This window comes from Bombina bombina, chromosome 2, assembly GCF_027579735.1.
Source record: "Bombina bombina isolate aBomBom1 chromosome 2, aBomBom1.pri, whole genome shotgun sequence".
Taxonomy (NCBI): Eukaryota; Metazoa; Chordata; class Amphibia; order Anura; family Bombinatoridae; genus Bombina; species Bombina bombina.
The window spans coordinates 722,113,735-722,134,241 of NC_069500.1; positions in this window are offsets into that span (position 1 = coordinate 722,113,735).

The following is a 20,507-nucleotide window of genomic DNA, read 5'->3' on the forward strand; positions in this document are numbered from 1 at the left end:
AAATCTTTTTTAATTTCTACTTGAAGTAGTTCGAACTTAGGGGTTAATGTTTCTATAATATTGTCAACCAGGGCTTGTGAGTTAGGAGATTCATTATATCTTATATTACTAGCTGATTCTGAGTGAATTTTTAGTTTTCCTTTCTCTATGCTTAGATGCTATAGCTGGAGTTGTGATTTTACTGTGAATAGGTGAAAGAAATGTATCCATAAAAAGTGAATATTGTAAAAAAAAAAAAGAAAGAAAAAAAATGCAATAAATACTGCTATACTGGACAGATTAAAGGGATCAAAAATATGCGTGGATGAAGAAAAAAAAAAAAGGGGGGTGGGATGTGAGGGGAAGGAGGTGAATTAGTGAAGGAAGTGTAGGTGATCTGTGATGAGAGAAAAAAAAAGGCCAGAGTCAACATAGGTATTGACTCTTCAGAATGTATCTGTTTGTGAGAAGCTCCCCCTCACGCAGCACCGGTGGGATGGGGTAAGATCTCAAGTGCGATTCCTGGTGGAACAGGTGCGGTTCCCCAATTTGCAGCGGTACCAACCAATGCAGCGTGAAGCACAATTCGAATTGTGCTTATGTGAGAGCCGGGTGGCTTCCTTGCTCTAGCCCTTGTCTGCCTGGTCCCACAGGCAGCTGGCGTGAAAAAACAAACAATCCTTCACCAATGGATCAGGGCTGGGTTGGTCGATAGTCAGGTGCTGTGCTACTTAGCGTCTGGCTCCTCCCCCGGATCTCTACTGGGGAAAATGTAAATTTTATTGTATAGTTTAATTGTAGAAAAATGGAGCAAACAGCAATAAAAGCACACTTTTATTTTTATTACACATAATTAAACAATTTATAGGAAATTCAATTAGAGTTTTATGTTTCCTATAAACACAATCTCACCATAACTTCCAAATAGGTAGAATCAGTTTTTTTTAACAGTTTTCAAATAAATTTACACCCCATTCATTCTTCAGATACTCACCATTGAGATTCCTTACAAATAGTATCCCAATCTATCAAAAAAAGAATGTTTTTGCAGCAATTTGTTTTGTATGAGATTAAAAAAAACAAAAAACTTATGCCTGATATTTTTGTGCAACTGGACTTTATCGTAATACAACTTATTAAATATATTTTTATGAACTTGTGATGTGGTAAGGGGAAAAGGAGACAGGAAAAAATTGTAAATTTGCAAACTAATTACTAAAAAATTCTATCAGCCAAACAGAATTCAAGGGACACCATCTTGGATGACGTCACTTAAAGGAACCTTCATTCGAGAAGAGCCGTGGAAAGAAGAGGATGCTCCCTTCCCGGATGTCTTGAAGATGGAGCTGCTCCGCGCTGGATGGATGAAGATAGAAGATGCCGTCTGGATGAAGACTTCTGCCCATCTGGAGGACCACTTCTTGCTGCTTAGATGAAGACTTCTCCCGGCTTTGTTGAGGACTTCTTGCCACTTGGATGAAGACTTCTCCCAGCTTCGTTGAGGAGGATATTCGGGGATTAGAGTTAGGTTTTTTTAAGTATTTATTTGGTGGTTTTTATTTTTAGCTTAGGGTTTGGGCGGAAAAAGAGCTTAATGCCCTTTTAAGGGCAATGCCCATACAAATGCCCTTTTCAGGGCAATGGGGATCTTAGGATTTTTTAGTTAGGATTTTATTTGGGGGGTTTTGTTGTGTGAGTGGTGGGTTTCACTTTTTTTTTACAGGTAAAAGAACTGATTGCATTGGGGCAATGCCCCAGCAAAAGGCCTTTTTAAGCGCTTTTGGCAGTTTAGTTTAGGCTAGGTTTTTTTTTTATTTTTTTGGGGGGGCTTTTTTATTTTGATAGGGCTATTAGATTAGGTGTAATTAGTTTAAATATTTGATAATTTCTTTTTTATTTTGTGTAATTTAGTTTTTTTTTTTGTAATTTAGTTAATTGTATTTAATAAATGTAATTTATTTAATTGTAGTGTAAGGTTAGGTGTTAGTGTAACTCAGGTTTTGCTTTACACTGAAATATTGCCTGCTAATGCCGGGTTTTTGCAAACCTGTAATACCAGTGCTGTAGGGAGGTGAGCAGTGACAATAACTTGCAAGTTAGTACCAAGCAGCTATTACCGCAAAACTCGTAATCTAGCTGACTTAAAATAAACGAAACTACACATTAAAAAATCCTAACACTACTCTAAAAATTACAAGCTATCTAATTTAAAAAAAAATACTACATTACAAAACATAACAAACACTAAATTACTGAAAATAAAAAAGAATTACACCTAATCTAATAGCCCTATCAAAATAAAAAAGCCCACCCAAAATAAAAATACCCTAGCCTACAATAAACTACCAATGACCCTTAAAAGGGTCTTTTGTGGGCCATTGCCCCAAAGATATCAGCTCTTTTACCTGTAAAATAAAATACAAAGACCCCCAAACAGTAAAACCCACCACCCAAACAACTCCCCAAAATAAAAAACCTAAATCTAAAAAACCCTATGCTAACCATTGCCCTGAAAAGGGCATTTGTATGGGCATTGCCTTTAAAAGGGCATTTAGCTCTTTTACTGCCCATACCCTAAATTAAAAAATAAAACCCATCCAATAAACACTTTAAAAAGCCTAACACTAACCCCCGACGATCCAGTTATGGTTTTTGAAGTCCCGCTTGAACGATCTTCATTCCGGAGTTGAAGTCCTAATCCAGGTGGCGAGAATTCTTCATCCAGGCAGCCTCTTCAATCTTCATCCAGACGGCATCTTCTATCTTGATCCCGAAGGTGCGGAGCAGGTCCATCCTGAAGACATCTGGCACGGAGCATCCTCTTCATAGGTCGCCGCCATATACTAAATCTTCAATGCAAGGTACGCGATTCAAAATGGTGCCCCTTGCATTCCTATTGGCTCAAAAATTTGAATGAGCCAATAGAATGAGAGCTGCTAAAATCCTATTGGGTGTTCAAATAACTGACTACTATCCACTATGAGAACAAGGCTCAAACTAAATTGGCTTAAACATTAAGAAAACTGGAACCGCGTACAAATTACCGCTGTTTGTGTAGCTGTTGGATAGTTTTTGGTTATTTGTGTATCTCTACTTAAATGGTAATAGGATTCAGCCACTGTGGCTATTGAATCCATAGCTTTATCTCTAGGCCACCTTCATGGTAATAACCCTACGTACTCTTATATATGACCAGGTAGCCCTATATCATGCTAACATATGAAATGTAAATAGATGTTGCCTTTCTTTGCTGTGAAATTTATAGCCTCACTATCCACATGATATCTCAGCATGAGCTTACACAAAGCATACGGTTGGAGTTCTGGTAGCACATATCAAAGTAATAAATGGTAAATAGGCATTAGCCACTTTGGCTGAAGATTAAATAGTCCATATTTGTGTGACCTACCTGGGAACTCCCTCCAGTACATTGGCGACATGCCTCTTCTCCTGTGATAACCGATTGAGGATTAATAGTATATTGCCGTACACTAAGGGAACAGTCCACCATAAATGTTTTTTAGTTGTTCTTAAATGTTTGTGTATTAACCTTTTTTATAAATACCTTGAGTAAAAGTTAAGTTTTAATTTATCCGGTTAACGCCTTCTATACTCAATATGACACAATGTATCACCCCCTTAGCATTTAGTGTGCTGCATAGTGTTTCTTCTCCTCTTCCTACTTATTGAGCCCTATGTAAACCCTATACCCATCCCAGCTTAGAGGGCTGTGGTCGTCTCATCCAAGCAACTAATTTATCTTCAAACCCATCAGACTGTGACACGAGATGGGGTTCCTCACAAGCAGTTGCCTGAGTGCTTAGGAGACAAAAACAAAACAGGGGAATTGCCTCAGCGTCTCAAGCGCAATAGATTCCCAAAGAGGAAGTACATCTGGAAAAGGTCACCCAAATCTTTAAACCCAACTTAGAGAGCCATAGCAGCGGTCGAATCAAATCGCAAATACTAGTGGAGAAAGGAGATTGCAGGCACTGCTCATGGAGGTAAAAATACAATCTTTATTCCAAAAGAATTTTAGCAAATTAAAAAGACTTTCAAGTAAAAAAATAAGCCCAAACACAAGACAGGAGGACATACAGACAGTCGTCTAACGCGTTTCACACCCCCTACAGGCGCTTACTCATAGACATACCCTGTACCTAGTGAGTATCCTATATTTACCCCCATCAATTACACATTAACCTTTTAGTGTACGCATAAAAAACAACCTAAATGTGTCTTAATAGGAATACTGAAGAGGAATACAAAATATTAGGGAAGACAAATCCTCTACAAATTGTTATGCAAACTTATACACAATCAAAGTAAATAAAAAATATCAGAGAAAATAGATGCTAAGTTAGCAAAAGAAAAAATAATAATATATAATGATAATAATATGAAGAAACAAAATTATTATATATATGTATACACATTTAAATTGGTTCAACATTTCATGATGCTATAGTATAAAGTTAAAAAGAAAAATATTACAGTAGTATATAATTTGTAAATGAATTCTACACACTACCAAGCCAATTCATCATTTGAAGACACTGAAAGGAAAAAATGGGTGTTATTGTTAATTTACCCAACTAGTCATACAGATTTATGTATCAATAAAATAATTAATATCACATTCCCTATTCATGCCTAGGGGGCTACGTGTTTTTAGCTTTAGAATCCAAAAGAGCTATTTTTTCTCCAAAATTTTCCTCCTCTGGAGGGCAATATAGCTCTATCTATAACCTGAACAGTCATGTCAACTATATTAGTGAAGTGCTCACTGTTAAAGTGATTGGCTACTGAAGACTCGTTGATGTAATTCTTAACATCACAGGCATGTTCTCCAAATCATTTTCTTATCTGCCTTGACGTTTGACCTATGTATTGACACTGAATACTCAGTAGTAAATACTATTGCATTTTTTAATTCACTTCCTTTTTTTTTGTAGTATCAGTTGTTTGTTGATGAACAGTACAGGTCTTAATTTCTCTGCGGCACTTTTCTAATTTAATGACATCATAGCCCCTATGTATGAGTCTGTGTTTTAATTCAATGGATTGTTGCTCATAAATAGCTTCCAACTTTATATTTCTTTTAAGTCTGATAAGCTGACTCTTTGGTATAGATTGATGGAGCGGATAACAACATTTAATTCTTGGTTAGATAAGTGGTGCAGGGAATGAGGATTTGGTTTTATTGGCCATTATAGCTCTGTTTTGAAAGATACTAGGTTATTTAGGAGAGATGGCTTACATTTGGATGTTAAAGGAACAGAGTATCTGGGAGAGGAGTTCAAATGCTTTATTAGAAATCATTTAAACTAAAGGGGGGTAGCATTAATATATCCACCTGCCCCCATAGCATGCCAAAACTGTTAGTCCAAGTAACAATTCTAGAAATTCTAGTAGAACAATTCTTCGTGCCATGAGCACAAATGCTTGCAGCTTAGGAAATAAATTACCTGAACTCATTTCAATAATGACTAGGGACAACTTGGATTTAGTAGCTATAACAGAAACATGGTACAATGATTTGCATGCCTGGGACATAGTCATACCTGGATACAGGTTATTTAAAAAGAACAGAGTAGGAAAGAAAGGTGGAGGAGTTGCTCTGTATGTAAACAAAAATATAAAGGTTACTGAAATTGTAGGAACAAATGATGAGGTGGAAAGTATTTGGGTGACTTTGGAAATTACAGTAAAGATAAAAATGTGTTTAGAATAGGGTTTGTATATAGGCCTCCATTGCAGGATGAAAAACTGGACAATCTGTTATTAGAAGAAATAACCAAAATGACCATGAAGGGTAAGGTTATAGTACTGGGGGACTTTAATTTGCCAGATATAGACTGGAAGATTCCTTCTGCTAGATCAGCTAGAAGCAGGTATATTCTTGAATCTCTGCTAGGGGAATCACTTGAGCAATTAGTCAAGGAACCAATTCGTAAGGAAGCTATATTAAATCTAATACTTACAAACAGTGATACAGTTTCAGATGTGTCTGTAGGTGAGAACTTAGGATCCAGTGATCATCAATCTGTTTGGTTTAGTATTCATGTGCAGGAGCTGTCCACCCAGACTAAAACAAAAGTTTTAGACTTTAGGAAGGCAGAATTTTCATTAATGGGAGAATACCTAAAAAACTGTTTAAAAGGGAAAACTCTTATTACAGGGGTTCAAGAACAGTGGGAATGTGTGAAAGGTGCCATTTTAGATGCAACCGCACACTGTATTAGACATAGTTTTCCAAAGAAGTAGCACATGCTGTAAAGACAAAAAAGATAGCTTATAAAAATTACAGACACACACAAGCAAATGATGATATGAAAATATGGAGACTCCAACAAAAAAAGACTAAGCAGTTAATTAGGAAGGTTAAAGCTCATGCAGAAGAGAAGATATCACAGTCAGCAAAACATTGGGACAAAACATTCTTTAGATATATCAGTGAAAGAAGAAAAAATAAGGTAGGAATAGTAAAATTGAAGGAGACGAGCAGATTGCAGATTGTCTCAATGATTACTTCTGTTCTGTTTTCACAAAAGATTGTGAAGATAGATTGTCTACATTTAGGGATGCTACAAAAAATAGAAACAAGCTTAACAGTAATCTTTTTACAGAGGATGAGGTTCTGTTAGCATTATCAAAAATAAATGTTAATAAGGCAGTGGGTCCTGATAATATTCATCCAATGGTTTTAAAAGAACTTCGATCAGTGCTAACTGTCCCATTAACTGATCTGTTTAATCAGTCACTATTAACAGGAGCTGTCCCAGATGATTGGAGAATAGCAAATGTAATACCTCTTCATAAAAAGAGCAGTAGAGAAGTATATGGTAACTACAGGCCAGTTAGTTTAACTTCAGTAGTAGAGAAATCAATGGAAAGCCTCTTAAAAGAAAGAATTATAACTTACATAAAGACAAACAATTTAGAGGACCAAAATCAGCATCCTTTTACTTCAGGGAGATCATGTCAGACTAATTTAATTGACTTCCTTGATTATGTAACAAACATATTAGACAAGGGTGGAGCAGTTGATGTGGCATATCTAGATTTCAGCAAAGCATTTGACAATGTCCCACACAATAAACTAATTCACAAACTGTATCTCCTTGGTCTAGATTCAAAAATTGTGAACTGGGTGGAATGCTGGCTTAAGGACAGAAAACAAAGTGTCTTAGTAAATGGAGTTCATTCAGCAGAGGGTGCTGTTACTAGTGGTGTTCCTCAGGGATCAGTTCTGGGGCCTGTTTTGTTTAACATATTTGTCTGTGATATCAGCAAAGGGCTACAGGGGAAAGTATGTCTGTTTGCAGATGATACAAACATTTGTAACAGAGTGGATGTTCCAGGGGGGGTAGACAAAATGAGAAGTGATATACGACAATTGGAGGATTGGACAAACAACTGGGATCTAAAGTTTAACACAGCAAAGTGTAAAATAATGCATCTAGGGAAGAAAAATCCAAATGTTAATTACAGACTCAATGACACTTTACTGACTGTTACAGATGAGGAACAGGACTTGGAAATTATTATTTCAGATGATTTAAAACTTAGTAAACAATGTAGTCATGCAGCGAGTAAGGCTAGCAGAATGCTTGGATGTATTGGTAGAGGTATTTTCAGCAGAAATAGTAAGGTAGTAAGGTTCTTATGCCCCTTTATAGATCATTAGTTAGGCCTCATCTTGAGTATTGTGTGCAGTTCTGGAGGCCATATCTTCAGAATGATATTAACAAACTTGAATCTGTGCAAAGGAGGGCTACAAAAATGGTACATGGTCTAAAAAATAAAACTTACCAGGATAGGCTCAATGACCTAAATATGTATAGCTTAGCTTAGAGGAGAGAAGGTAAAAAGTTGATATGATAGCAACTTTCAAGTACGTTAAAGGGCTTAGTAAAACTGAGGCTGTGGGTATTTTACATAAAATGGAAAATTTAAGAACAAGGGGTCATGAGCTCAAGTTAAAGGGTAGTAGATTCAGGAGTAATTTGAGGAAGCACTACTTTACAGAAAGAGTGATTGATTTATGGAATAAACTTCCTCAAGAGGTAGTAGCGACAAACACTGTGGGGGACTTTAAAAATGCATGGGACAAGCATAAGGCTATCCTACAAACTAGATAAGTTTATACTGTTAGGTAATATCGGGCAGACTTGCTGGGCCTATGACTCTTATCTGCCATCAATATCTATGTTTCTATGTTTCTAATTAGATGACTAGGGTGGTGGAAAGTGGCATGTAAAATGGCGTTGCCTGCAGTGGGTTTTCTATATGTCCTAGAGACTATGCTATTATCAGTGATCTGTAAAGTGAGGTCTAAATAGTTAACCTCCCATTGACTATATGTACCAGTAAACCTTTAATTCATATAGTTATTATTGAGATACTCAATAAAATAAATCAACCGTCTCATTATTTATAGTTTTTTTTACAAATACCAAGAGATCAACTATGTATCTTACAAACAAATAGATGTCTTCAAGCCAAGGATTGAGGGTACTATAAATGTAAGTAAGTTTCCACCACGAGACAAATAAATTGGCAAAGACAGGGGCAAATTTTGTCCCCATAGCCGTGCCACATATTTGCCGGTAGAAATTGTTGTCAAACATAAGAAAATTGCGAGAAAGCAAAAACCTTAAAACATTCCCAATGCAATGCTGTACAATAGGGTCTAGGCCCATTTCTCTTTCAAGAAAAATTCTGCCGCCAAAATACCAAGATGTTGAGGTATGCAAATGTAAAGAGAGGTAATATCAATAACCAACCAAGTATATTCAGGACACCAATTTACAGTCTCAAGGGACTGTAATAGATGGGAAATATCAATAAGATAAGACAATTGTCTGGTAGATAGAGGTTGTAGTATGCCATCTAACCATGCCCCCAAAGGCTCAAATAAGGACCCCACACCCGCCACAATACGTCTGCCCAGAGAGCAGTGGTGGTCCTTATGAACCTTAGGGACATGGTAAAAGATGGGAATAAGATGATTTTCAGGGAGAAGAATATCTACATCTGATTTTTTAAAGATACACAGTTTGACTCCTTCAAGAATGAGCTGTTTTAATTCTTGTCTATATTTTGCTGTAGGGTTGAAGGAGAGTTTTTTGAATAATTTTGTATCAGACAACTGTCTCTCAGCTTCATAGAAATAATACTCTTTATCCATTACGACCACACTGCCTCCCTTATCTGAATTTCTAATTACAATATTCTTGTTGTCTTGTAAAGATTCAACAGCAAGGCGTTCTTTGTAACTCAGATTAGAGGGGCAGCGTGGGTACCAGGATTCTCCTCCAATTTAAGAATATCCTTCTGAACCATTTTCTGATAGTCATTAATAAGGGGCCCTCTAAAAATCACCAGATACATTTTGGATCTAGTTTTCTTGGGTTAGCCTTTATCCTATGCAGCGATCCTACAGACTTCAACACTGCTGGGTGTTGCTCCAAACTTCTGTCAGAAAGGACCCTTTTATCTGCCCCGATTTCCATACCAAAAACCTGTAGATCTGGGAACCTAATGATACCCTGGTTTTATGCAAACATCTCTGAGCCCTTTACAATGTCTCCGCAAATGGAATAAAATAAAAAAGGAGCGCCTCAAAGGCAGAGGTATCAGAATCTTTGGGTCTTAAGCTATGTATAAAATGTTTAATACAGTATAAATATATAAATGCATGGATCCATGGTAAATACAATATAAAATACAATATAAAAACAAAGAAATATTAAAAACAAAGTGATGGTCTAACAACAGTCTAAAATGTATGACAAAATTAAGTAGTCCTCTGATTAAAAAATAATATATGAAAAGGAAAATAAAAAGGAAATGTCCATCCAATGTGAATAGAAAAACTTGGAGTCGATATGTGCAAGGGTTCGTCTAAAAATAAATATTCAGAGAGGAAAAAAATAATAATGGAAAATGAAAAAATGAGAAATAAAAAATTAAAAAAATTAATAAAGCTCAAAGAAACATAAATGAATATTAAAAGTTAGGAAAAATTGGAAAAAAATATAAAAAATATAAAAAGTAGTAAAAATAGAAAAAAAAATGTATATATGCAAATAGATATCCTCTGTGCATGTTATCCTATGTGCTGACTGTGGTCCGTGGGTACCCGTGAACAACAAATAATATAGTGTGATACCGCAAAAAACGTTAAATTAAGTATCTCCTAATAGGAGGCTTACCGTAAGTGTCAACACGCTTTGGCCTTTGTATAGGCCTTTCTCAAGACTATAAATGATAATATCAAGTGTCTTATTTATATAAAATACTGTGTGTCCTTATTGGTTGAGCATAATGTATCTTTGGCCCCAAAATTTTGCTAATAGGAACGCCTCTAGATGGGCTGTGTTCACATCAAGCTTTGGAACACTTACTGCGTGTGGAACGTGTCTACCAGAGGTGTTTACAAATATTGGTATAATGCAGACCAAGTGCTTTGTCTGTTGTTAGTCACTGTTGGTAATGAGCTATATTACGAGTGGTAATACACTATAAATCAATAGTTAAAAGAATGTACTTGGAGGTATCTGAATACATCTAAACCTATATTGAGTACAATATATCCTAATATTAAAAGTTAAAAAAATGTAATACAATAGATCCTACTTAAAATATACAAATATTCATAAAAATATCATATTGTATCCATAAAAATCAATTAGAGAACATATGACAAATCTGAAAACTTTAAAATTGTAGACAATGAAGCAAAAACATATGGAAAATGGGTATGAAAAAATATAAAGAATACAAAAAATACAAATATATAATCTAATGCATATGGAGCATATAAATAAAGGGTATAAATCATATAAATCTATAAAAAATATATTAGACATCTATAAAAATCTGAAGTTGATATAAAGGATGTGAAACTCTAATATATACAGTACATTACATACTGGTGTTAAAAAGAAGATTTATATCAGAAATGACCTACATATATCTAAATACAATGGTACATAGTAGATCTAGCCAACCTCAAAATATGTCAATAAAACATATTGCTAATAAGAAGAATATGGAACATAGCAGAGCTTATCATTGTTGTTTCATTAATAATATTCTCACTTATATAATAATACTGATTTATATTAAGACTGATGTATTCAGAATAGACCCACTCTGACCTATAAATAGAATGGTCTATATGCCTATATCAGATATTGGGAACATAAAACAACTCTGCAGGAGACTAGTATGAGCATACAAGTAATCTACGGACATATTTCATAAAGATGTGTCTAAATCGGTATTGTGTGTTATTGCAATAGATGGAATATCTTACAGATTTTTCAGATGTGAGAGGTCTTCTTTTTGACACTGCAGCTAGTAAAGTCTTTTCATAGTTACCGCCCCTCCAATGTCTTGGTATTTTCTGAATTCCCATGAATTTAAAACTTTTATTACTGCCTGAATGGTGATATGTGAAGTGTCTATACAAAGGTGTCTCTGTATTCTTATTTTTGATCTGCAATAGATGTTCTCTCATTCTATCCCTCAGTGATCTGGATGTTTGTCCTACATATTGTAATCCACAATCACATTGTATTAGATAGATCACACCCTTATCCTGACATCTGATTAGGTCTTGTACTTCATATTTGGTGTTCATTCTATTAGATGAGAAAGAATGTGATTTTAACACAAATCTACAGGCTTTGCATGTTGGACAAGGGAAAACAACTCTAATATTTTTCCCATACACATTAGTAATCGCTTATTTCTTATGTAGAGGTAAGCTTGGTGCTAATGTGCTTTTTAGGTTACGTGTTTTTTCTGTAGATAAATTAGAGTTGTAGTGTTAACTTTTCTCTGATAATATCATCATTTTTAAGTGGTGACCAATGTTTCTTAAAAATATTCTCTATGATGTGTCTGTTTTCACTATATAAATAAGTGGTACATTAATCTCATTCTTTTCTGATATGTCTCTACTTTTATCTCTATATTTGATGAGATCTTTCTGGTCAATTTCTCTGACTTCATTAATGTTTGTGTTTAACATGGTTTCATTCTATCCTCTCTCTAAGAATCTGTTCTTAAGGATTAGAGCTTGTTCTTCACACTTAGGGCTTGTTTCCATTGAGCCGTAATTCAGTTTGCGTGCACTCACAAACTGTTAAATAAGCTGTCGGAAGCAATATCGTTCACTGACTGCTTCCAATGGCCCGTTATAACTCAATTTCGGCAACCGGACTCTGGCTGCCGAAAACATTATCATGTCCCATACAAAGTATCAAAAGCCGCTAATCTTTAAATAATATCCGGTTTCCAATGCCCACGCAAACCATTAATACACTGTTGGAGGCTGCCGATACAATAACAAAAATTACACCTAACTCAGCTAGGTGTAAAATAGGAAAAAGATGCTTTTTGAGACTTTTTTCCCATTGAAATCTAACCTGACACGTCAAAATCCCTCTATCCGCCATCCCCCCCACATTGCAACTTATAATAAATGTATTAACCTCTAAACTGCCATGCCCCACAACACAAACTAGCTATTAAAACTATTAACTCCTAATCCATCATGTCCCCATATCGCAAAGTATCTATTTAAACCATTAACACCTAATCCACCAACCCCCATATCGCAAAGTATCTATTTAAACTATTAACCCCTAATCTGCCATGCCCCACAACGCAATCTAGCTATTTAAACTATTAACCCCTAATCCGTAATGCCCCCACAACACAATCTAGCTATTTAAACTGTTAACCCCTAATTCGCCATGCCCCCACAACGCAATCTAGCTATTTAAACTATGAACCCCTAAACCACCATGCCCCCATATTGCAAATAACTAATCAATAAGCCCCTGAACCTAACACCCCCTTAATTAACCCCTTTACATAATTTAAAATAATCCTATATTACAATGAAAATAATAAATCCTAAATTACAATTAAAATAAAAAAACTAACATTACTTTAAAAATAAAAAAAATAAATTAATCTAAAATTACAAAAAATAAAAATGTCTAAAATTACATAAAATAATAAACCAAATTATCAAAAATAAAAAATGATACCTAATCCCTATGAAAATAAAAAAGTCCCACCCAAATAAAAACACCCCCTAATCTAATACAAAACTACAAATAGCCCTTAAAAGGGCCTTTTGTAGGGCATTGCCCTAAGTTAAACTTCTCTTTTACATTTAAAAAAAACTAAGTTCCCCCTAACAGTAAGTTCAGTAGCTCTCATCCTATTGACTCATTTGAATTTGAAGAATCAAATCAGCCAATAAGAATGCAAGGTACTAAGGGCTATTGGTAGTTTAGTATTAGATTAGGGGGTGTTTTTATTTTGGGGGGCTTTTTTATTTTCATATGGATTAGGTATAATTTTTTTTATTTTTCATAATTTGATTTATTATTTTATGTAATGTTAGACTTTTTTATTTTTTGTAATTTTAGATTCATTTAAACTTAGTTTTTTATTTTTAAAGTAATGTTAGTTTTTTTATTTTAATTGTAATTTAGGATTTATTATTTTAATTGTAATTTAGGATTATTTTAATTTATGTAATGGGGTTAATTTAGGGGGTGTTAGGTTAGGGGGCTTAGTGATTAGTTATTTGCAATATGGGGGCATGGCGGATTAGGGGTTAATAGTTTCAATAGCTAGATTGCATTGTGGGGCATGGCAGATTAGAGCTTAATAGTTTAAATGGCTAGATTGCGTTGTGGGGCATGGCGGATTAGGGGTTAATAGTTTAAGTAGATACTTTGCGATATGGGTGTTGGCGGATTAGGGGTTTATACATTAGTTATTGCGGTGGGGGGTTGCGATTGAGATAGTATGTAATGGATACTGTTGAGTATGAATTCTTTCTGTAGTTGTGGTATGTTTAATTCTTTAACTAATAAGAATCTCACCACTTCTAACCCACCTGAGTGTGATATACTGGTATAAAGTGATGTGACATAACAAGTTGTCATTATATAACTGTCATCCCATATAAAGTCCTCTAAAATGCTTAAAACCTGTGTAGAATATTTTAAGTAGTAGGGAAGTTGCGTCACATATTTCTGTAGGTTTTTATCTACATATTAAGAGAGGTTACTTGACAGTGACCCAATGCCAGAGATGATAGGTCTACCCGGTGGATTGTTCAAGGACTTGTGTATCTTAGGTAGATAATAGAAAACTGGAGTTCTACGGTATTTTACTTAAATATACCTGAATTGTTTTTCATTTAGGATCCCCACTCTTTTGGCTCTACCCAAGATAGAATCTAGATATTTCTTATAAAGCCTCTACATTGATCAGAGGATGCTTACACGATGGGACCCTAAATCGCTAGGTGATCTTAACCCCACAAAAGACGGCATAGAGTGACTTTAATTGTTCTCTTATAGTCTCTTGGGTGATTTCACAACCCTGCCCAAGCACTCAGCTCCCACTTGAAACTATTGTCTGGTCTCCCCAATGGAAACTGACCAGTTTGATACTTGGGTCCCAGCTTCTTCACATAGCCCCTTTTTCTCAAGTTTAGCTTCACTTAATTAATCCTCTCTCCACTACTCCACTATTGTTGTATAAATTGCTTATACTGTGTCTATATATACACTTATACTTATGTGCTGCTCGTTTTCAATTGAGGGTGTTTATAATCTCATATAGGTGTACCAGACACTCATAATCTCATTCATGGTGGACACTAATAACATAAGTGCTAACACCTCACACATCGACCTTTAAGAAACAAGTGCTTTATTCCTATCACTCTCTCTACTTGTTCTGTGGTAAGCTAGCTTTTTAAAACATACATATTTATACTTTGGCTAATGACTCAAGATATAACTCCCATTTGTCCCTCCACTAGGTATTAACATCTAGAGCCTCATCCTCATTCCTATAAAAGAGACTAATCCCTCAATATTGCCTTCCCTTAGGCACAGTTCTCCAACCTAATTTTTCCTTCTAATGTCTTCATAATTGCTCCACTCATAACTATTTTTACTGTCTCACATACAATATATGCTCATCAGTGGCTCCATAACATTAGAGTTTTTCTAGCATCATAATTGTCCCACATACATCTACCATTATTGCAATCACAAAATATATCTCTGCTAGTTTATTGTTTAGTTTGCATACTACTAAATACTTATGCTTTTCTTTCAAATGTGTTCTGGTCCAAGAGTGGCCACTGCAATCACCAACCTTCCTCTACCTTACCAGATAAATGTAACTGGGTCCAAGAGTGATCCTCTAGCTTCTGAGAGGAATAATATCTAAAAATAAAATGAGGTTTCATTTATATTTGTTTAATTATATCACCCACAATATTTGTCATATATTACTATGGTCCATGTTTCTCTATATACAGTATATATGTTCAATATATATTTTCTGATAACATGTGAGCTAACATGTATTTTTATTTATAGATTTAAGAGTAACCTACCTGGTGATTATTGCTGAAACTGAATGCCAATTATATTTTGTATGCACTAAAAACCTCAATAAAAGAATATTAAAAAAAAAATCTTCATAGGATATAGGCAGATTTAAGCACAAAACAATCATATTATCAAAGTTAAAAATAACATAAAATCCTAAGGTTTTAAAGTGGTGCTCCACTAAATTGTCCTTAGTAGTTTGTATCACTTGCTAAGTCCATAATTAGAGCATGGCATCCGTGAATATCAAATTCAATATAAATGTTGTAATCACCCATAGACAGACTAGCTCCTTGGATAGTCTATCACCTGAGTCCATCAAAAACCGCACACAAGCCTTACTGTTTAGAGCCACTGGAGGAACCATTGCATAGAATCAACTTCCACAGAGAGGCTGCTGCAGGAGCCTCCTCTTACTCCACCAGCCTCAACTTCAATACCTGTAATTCATAAGCAGATCATCATTTCAGTACATTCATCTGCTCTTTGCTAAAGTTAGTAAAATCCTTATGCATGTTTCACTTCCATGACATGGCAGCAGGAAGCTTCTTCCAGGTGTCTAGTCCATTGTATGCCACTTTTTTTTATTCTTTTAGAAAACACGTGATATAATCCATGTTCAAACATTTAAGGTGAAAGGCAAGTCCTTACTGAATATAGCATATGTGTTTCATAGTAGGGTTTTAAACACTACCACCATACACAGCCTCAACATATCTCTAGCCATTGTAAACAGGGCATATTAAAAGTTAATTTGAACTACAATTCTCAACTATTTTCTTTTAATCCCTGCATTACACTTTTAATTATTAATAAATAAATCTCATATCTTCTTCAATTCTATATATTTAGTTAAAGAAACTTACAGAATTTTAAAACATTCTATTTCTATTGAGACCCCCATGACAACTGAATTTATTTTCCTTCCAAGATAGATGCAAACTCCAATTTCTCATTCATTCCATTAGGGGACAACATTTGCAAGTTATGCATCCATCTTGTTTACCTTTCTTTGACTTTGTAGGTTAGAGTAAAACCTTGATCTTTATTCTGCATGATATGGAAAACCAGTGAAGGGACTGTCACGTCAATGCATTTTATGCAAAATGTTTAGTGAGTTTGGTATTTTGGCATACAATTCTAAAGAAGAGATTCTGAAGACAAAACCATGGTCTGGAAAGGCACCGAAAAAGTAGGGAGGCTAAGTGATAACAATGCATCAATAATCAGATCTATATCAGAGCCACTTACAGCTTTCCTGCATGGTACTGATTGGTAATGCTATATCTTGTGTCTTATCTTCAGACAAACAACAAGATGACAAAGAACAGCATGGATTTACTATTGGAAGGTCATGTCAGACTAATCTAATTGATTTATTTGACCATGTAACTAAATTAATAGACCAAGGAAGAGCTGTAGATGTTGCATTTCTAGACTTTAGCAAAGCATTTGACACTGCCCCACACAACAAACTTATTCGCAAAATGTATTGCCTTGGAGTAGATGCTAAGATTTTTAAGTGGGTAGACTGCTGTCTTAAGGATAGAAGACAGAGGGTTTAAATTAATTGAGTACATTCAAATGAGGGGTCAGTTACTAGTGGTGTTCCCCAAGGCTCAGTTCTAGGGCCTATTTTGTTTAACATGTTCATAAATTATATTGGAAGTGGGCTTCAGGGGAAGGTTTGCTTGTTTGCTGATGATACAAAAATTTGTAACAGAGTTGATGTTCCAGGAGGGTGGATCAAATGAACAGTGATATTAATAAACTGGTGGATTTGAGGAATAAATGGGATCTGAAGTTTAATATTACCAAGAATAAAATATTATTTCAGATTATTTTAAAATTTGTACACAATGCAGCAGTGCAGCCATTAAGGTCAGTCGAATACTTGGTTGATTTGTGAGAGGTATTAGTAGCAGACATGACAAAGTTCTTATGCCACTTTACATTAGTTAGGCCAAATCTAGAATACTGTGTACAGTTCTGGAGAACATATCTTCAGAAAGATATAAATAAGCTAGAATCTGTCCAAAGGAGGGCTACTAAAATGGAACATGATCTAAAATATAAAAAATAAAGAAAGACTCTATGATCTAAATATTTATAGTTTAGAGGAGAGAAGGGAAAGAGGTGATATGATAGAAACCTTCAAATATAAGAAGAGACTTAAAGTGGAAGCTGAAAGCATTTTCCACAAAAAAACAAACAAAAAAATGCCAAAACAAGGGGTCACAATCTTAAGTTAGAGGGTAGCAGATACAGGAGAAATGTGATGAAGCATTTTTTTTACAGAAAGGGTGATGAATTCATGGAATTAACTTCCAATTGAGATGGTAACACCCTACTTGCGTGCTAACCCAAACTCATGTTCTTACGGGCGCTAAACAGACATGAAGAGATAGCAATATTTTTTTTTTGTTTTTTTTAAATAATTTTTATTGAGGTATTGGAGAAAATATAAACAGTCAAGACCATACATTAACAAAATACAAAAAGAATGTGTCCACATGTGAGTGTGCCCGTGTTAAATCCTCTATCTTAGTTTTAATGTAACGTCAAACAGTTCTATGGGAGTCCAAATCCTGTATGTCCCATCAAATTATTGTCCTTATAATGGCACTCATATATATGCAACCTCAGAGGACCGGAACCATGTCCCTCCTACCTCTGTGCTATAGTGCTCAATATAAAATTAAAGGACTGAAAGCAGCAGTATAGACATATTTCTTAGAGTACTGTTAACGTAAGTCACTGTCCTGCTCCATGAGCAATACAAGAGGGACTCACTCTTTGCTGTGTCTTCTGGATCCGTGTAGAGTAGAAAACGGCATTAATTAGTTAGCTGAGGGGATCATCGCTCCTTTCCCATCTCCGCTCTAATCCTCAATGTCTCCCTTTCTTCCGACCGGATCCACTATCTGCAAACGTCCGCGGTCTGTGTTTGACAATGTGACGTCACGGGTCTGGCATGCGTGGACTGCAATTGGCTCCTGGCTTGGAGGTGTGCTTTGTTGGATGTATAGAGGAGCCCCAGTGCTCCGTGTAGACTTGTAAAAAAGGGAATATACTGTGTACCAAAACTAAGCAGGCTCCAATGAAATTAAAACGTGATATTTATTCCAAATACATTTAAAAAACAAAACATGGCATCACAAAATTAATAGCTGAACTCAGCAAAGTAAGCAGCCAAATGGAAATGGTCTGACCGGTTTTGGTCCTTGCGACCGTAATCATAGACATACATTGCTTACTGGTTAGTTAGTTTAAAAAGCAGGTAAAAGCATTATCAATGGTTACTTAGCTTAATTGATTAATTGTTTCATATTTAACCCTTAAACGAGCTGAGCAGAACATTCTCTATGATAAATTAACCATTTATAAAGATCTAAGACCCAAACATAAAGGTAACGTTCTGCAACCACATTTCTAGTTCATATAAGTATTTAGCAATAGAAGAAACATACTTTCTAAGAGTGGTACATACATATCATCAAGGGGTGAACTATATGCCTTTATGGATGACACTGTCTATGTACTAGGATAAATTATAAAAGAGGATTACTTAATTATTAGATATCCTGATTAATATGAGGGTAAAGTCAGGGGCTCCCTGTCTGAAACTAAACTAAGTCCCAGGGTATTACATTACATTGTCTCCTATCCTGACCTCGGCCATACCAGGAAGAAACAGCTACTCCCGTATATATTACCAACCTATATCTGATCAGTATATATATTTTTTTTAAACTTTATAGAACAATCTTGCTTATTCTTCACAATCTGCCGAAATGCTTAAAAGTATGCACAAAATTGAATCCCTTCGGTACCAGGCTATCCAACTTATGGATCCTGTATATCTCTTGGCGACTTAAGATATGCAATTTATCCCTGCCCCTAGGTGGTCTCACTATTCTTTCAATGGCCTGCCACCTAAAGGATTTGACATTACCGTTGTGTACCTCTATAAAGTGCTTGGAGAGTGCTGAACATGGTCGCTCACTCGAGATGTATCATAGATGTTCCTTTATCCGCGTACCAACTTCTCGAGTGGTTCTTCCCACGTACTGCTATAAACAGCTGGTACATTCTATCAGATAGACTACAAACGTACTCATACAGTTGACGCAGCCTCTTCTCTCATACTCTTCCAAATGATTGGATGAGTAAAACTTGTCAGTGGCCCACACATGGTCACAAGAGCCGCAGGTTCTTTTGCCACATTTAAAGGTTCCTTTATGTTTTAGATTCCTATCCCCCCTCAGGATGGGTAAGGATGGATAGAGAGGCCCTGATCAGAGGGAATTCACTGAGGGATTCCAGAAAAATTGAGAGAGATAGGGGGTGAACCTATCTTTGTTACAGCTTTCTCCAATCAGTAGAGAGAAATATGCTCTATATTGAAGACAAACTTAACTAAAATCCTGAGGGGGAATAGGAATCTAAGACCATTTATTGAAAATGGATGCAAATGTGTATAGAGTAAAAATTTAACTTTGGGCAACATCTTGTCTCCTAGTCTCCTTAGGGATGAGGGTTGAGCAGATTCTTGGCTACGACATAAAGGAACCTTTAAATTTGACAAAAGAACCTGTGGCTCTTGTGACCATGTGTGGGTCACTGATAAGTTTTACTCATCCAATTGTTTGGAAGAGTATGAGACAAGAGGCTGCCTAAACTGTATGAGTAAATTTGTATGTAGTAATTTGTAATTTCATTGGAGCCTGCTTTGTTTTGGTACACAGTATATTCCCTTTTTTACAGGACTATACATTGTTCAGACTTTTCATGCAACAAAATGTACAAATGTTATGATAAGTGTTACAGGAGAAGACATTCTGTAAAGGTTATTGCAGAGTGAGATAATCTACTGGAATGTCAGGTTAGGTAAAGTCCAGAAGAAGACCCAAATGCTAGGGCGAACTAAAACAACACCCTTGCACTCTGAGTTTAATCCAGGACGTGACCCCACGACAACTTCTGTAAAACAAGGTACTCACGATATGGAGCAGTGTTGGTCTGAGTCCTCTGGAAAGAGTAATGGAAATTTTGATAGCAGCATAGGGAACTATA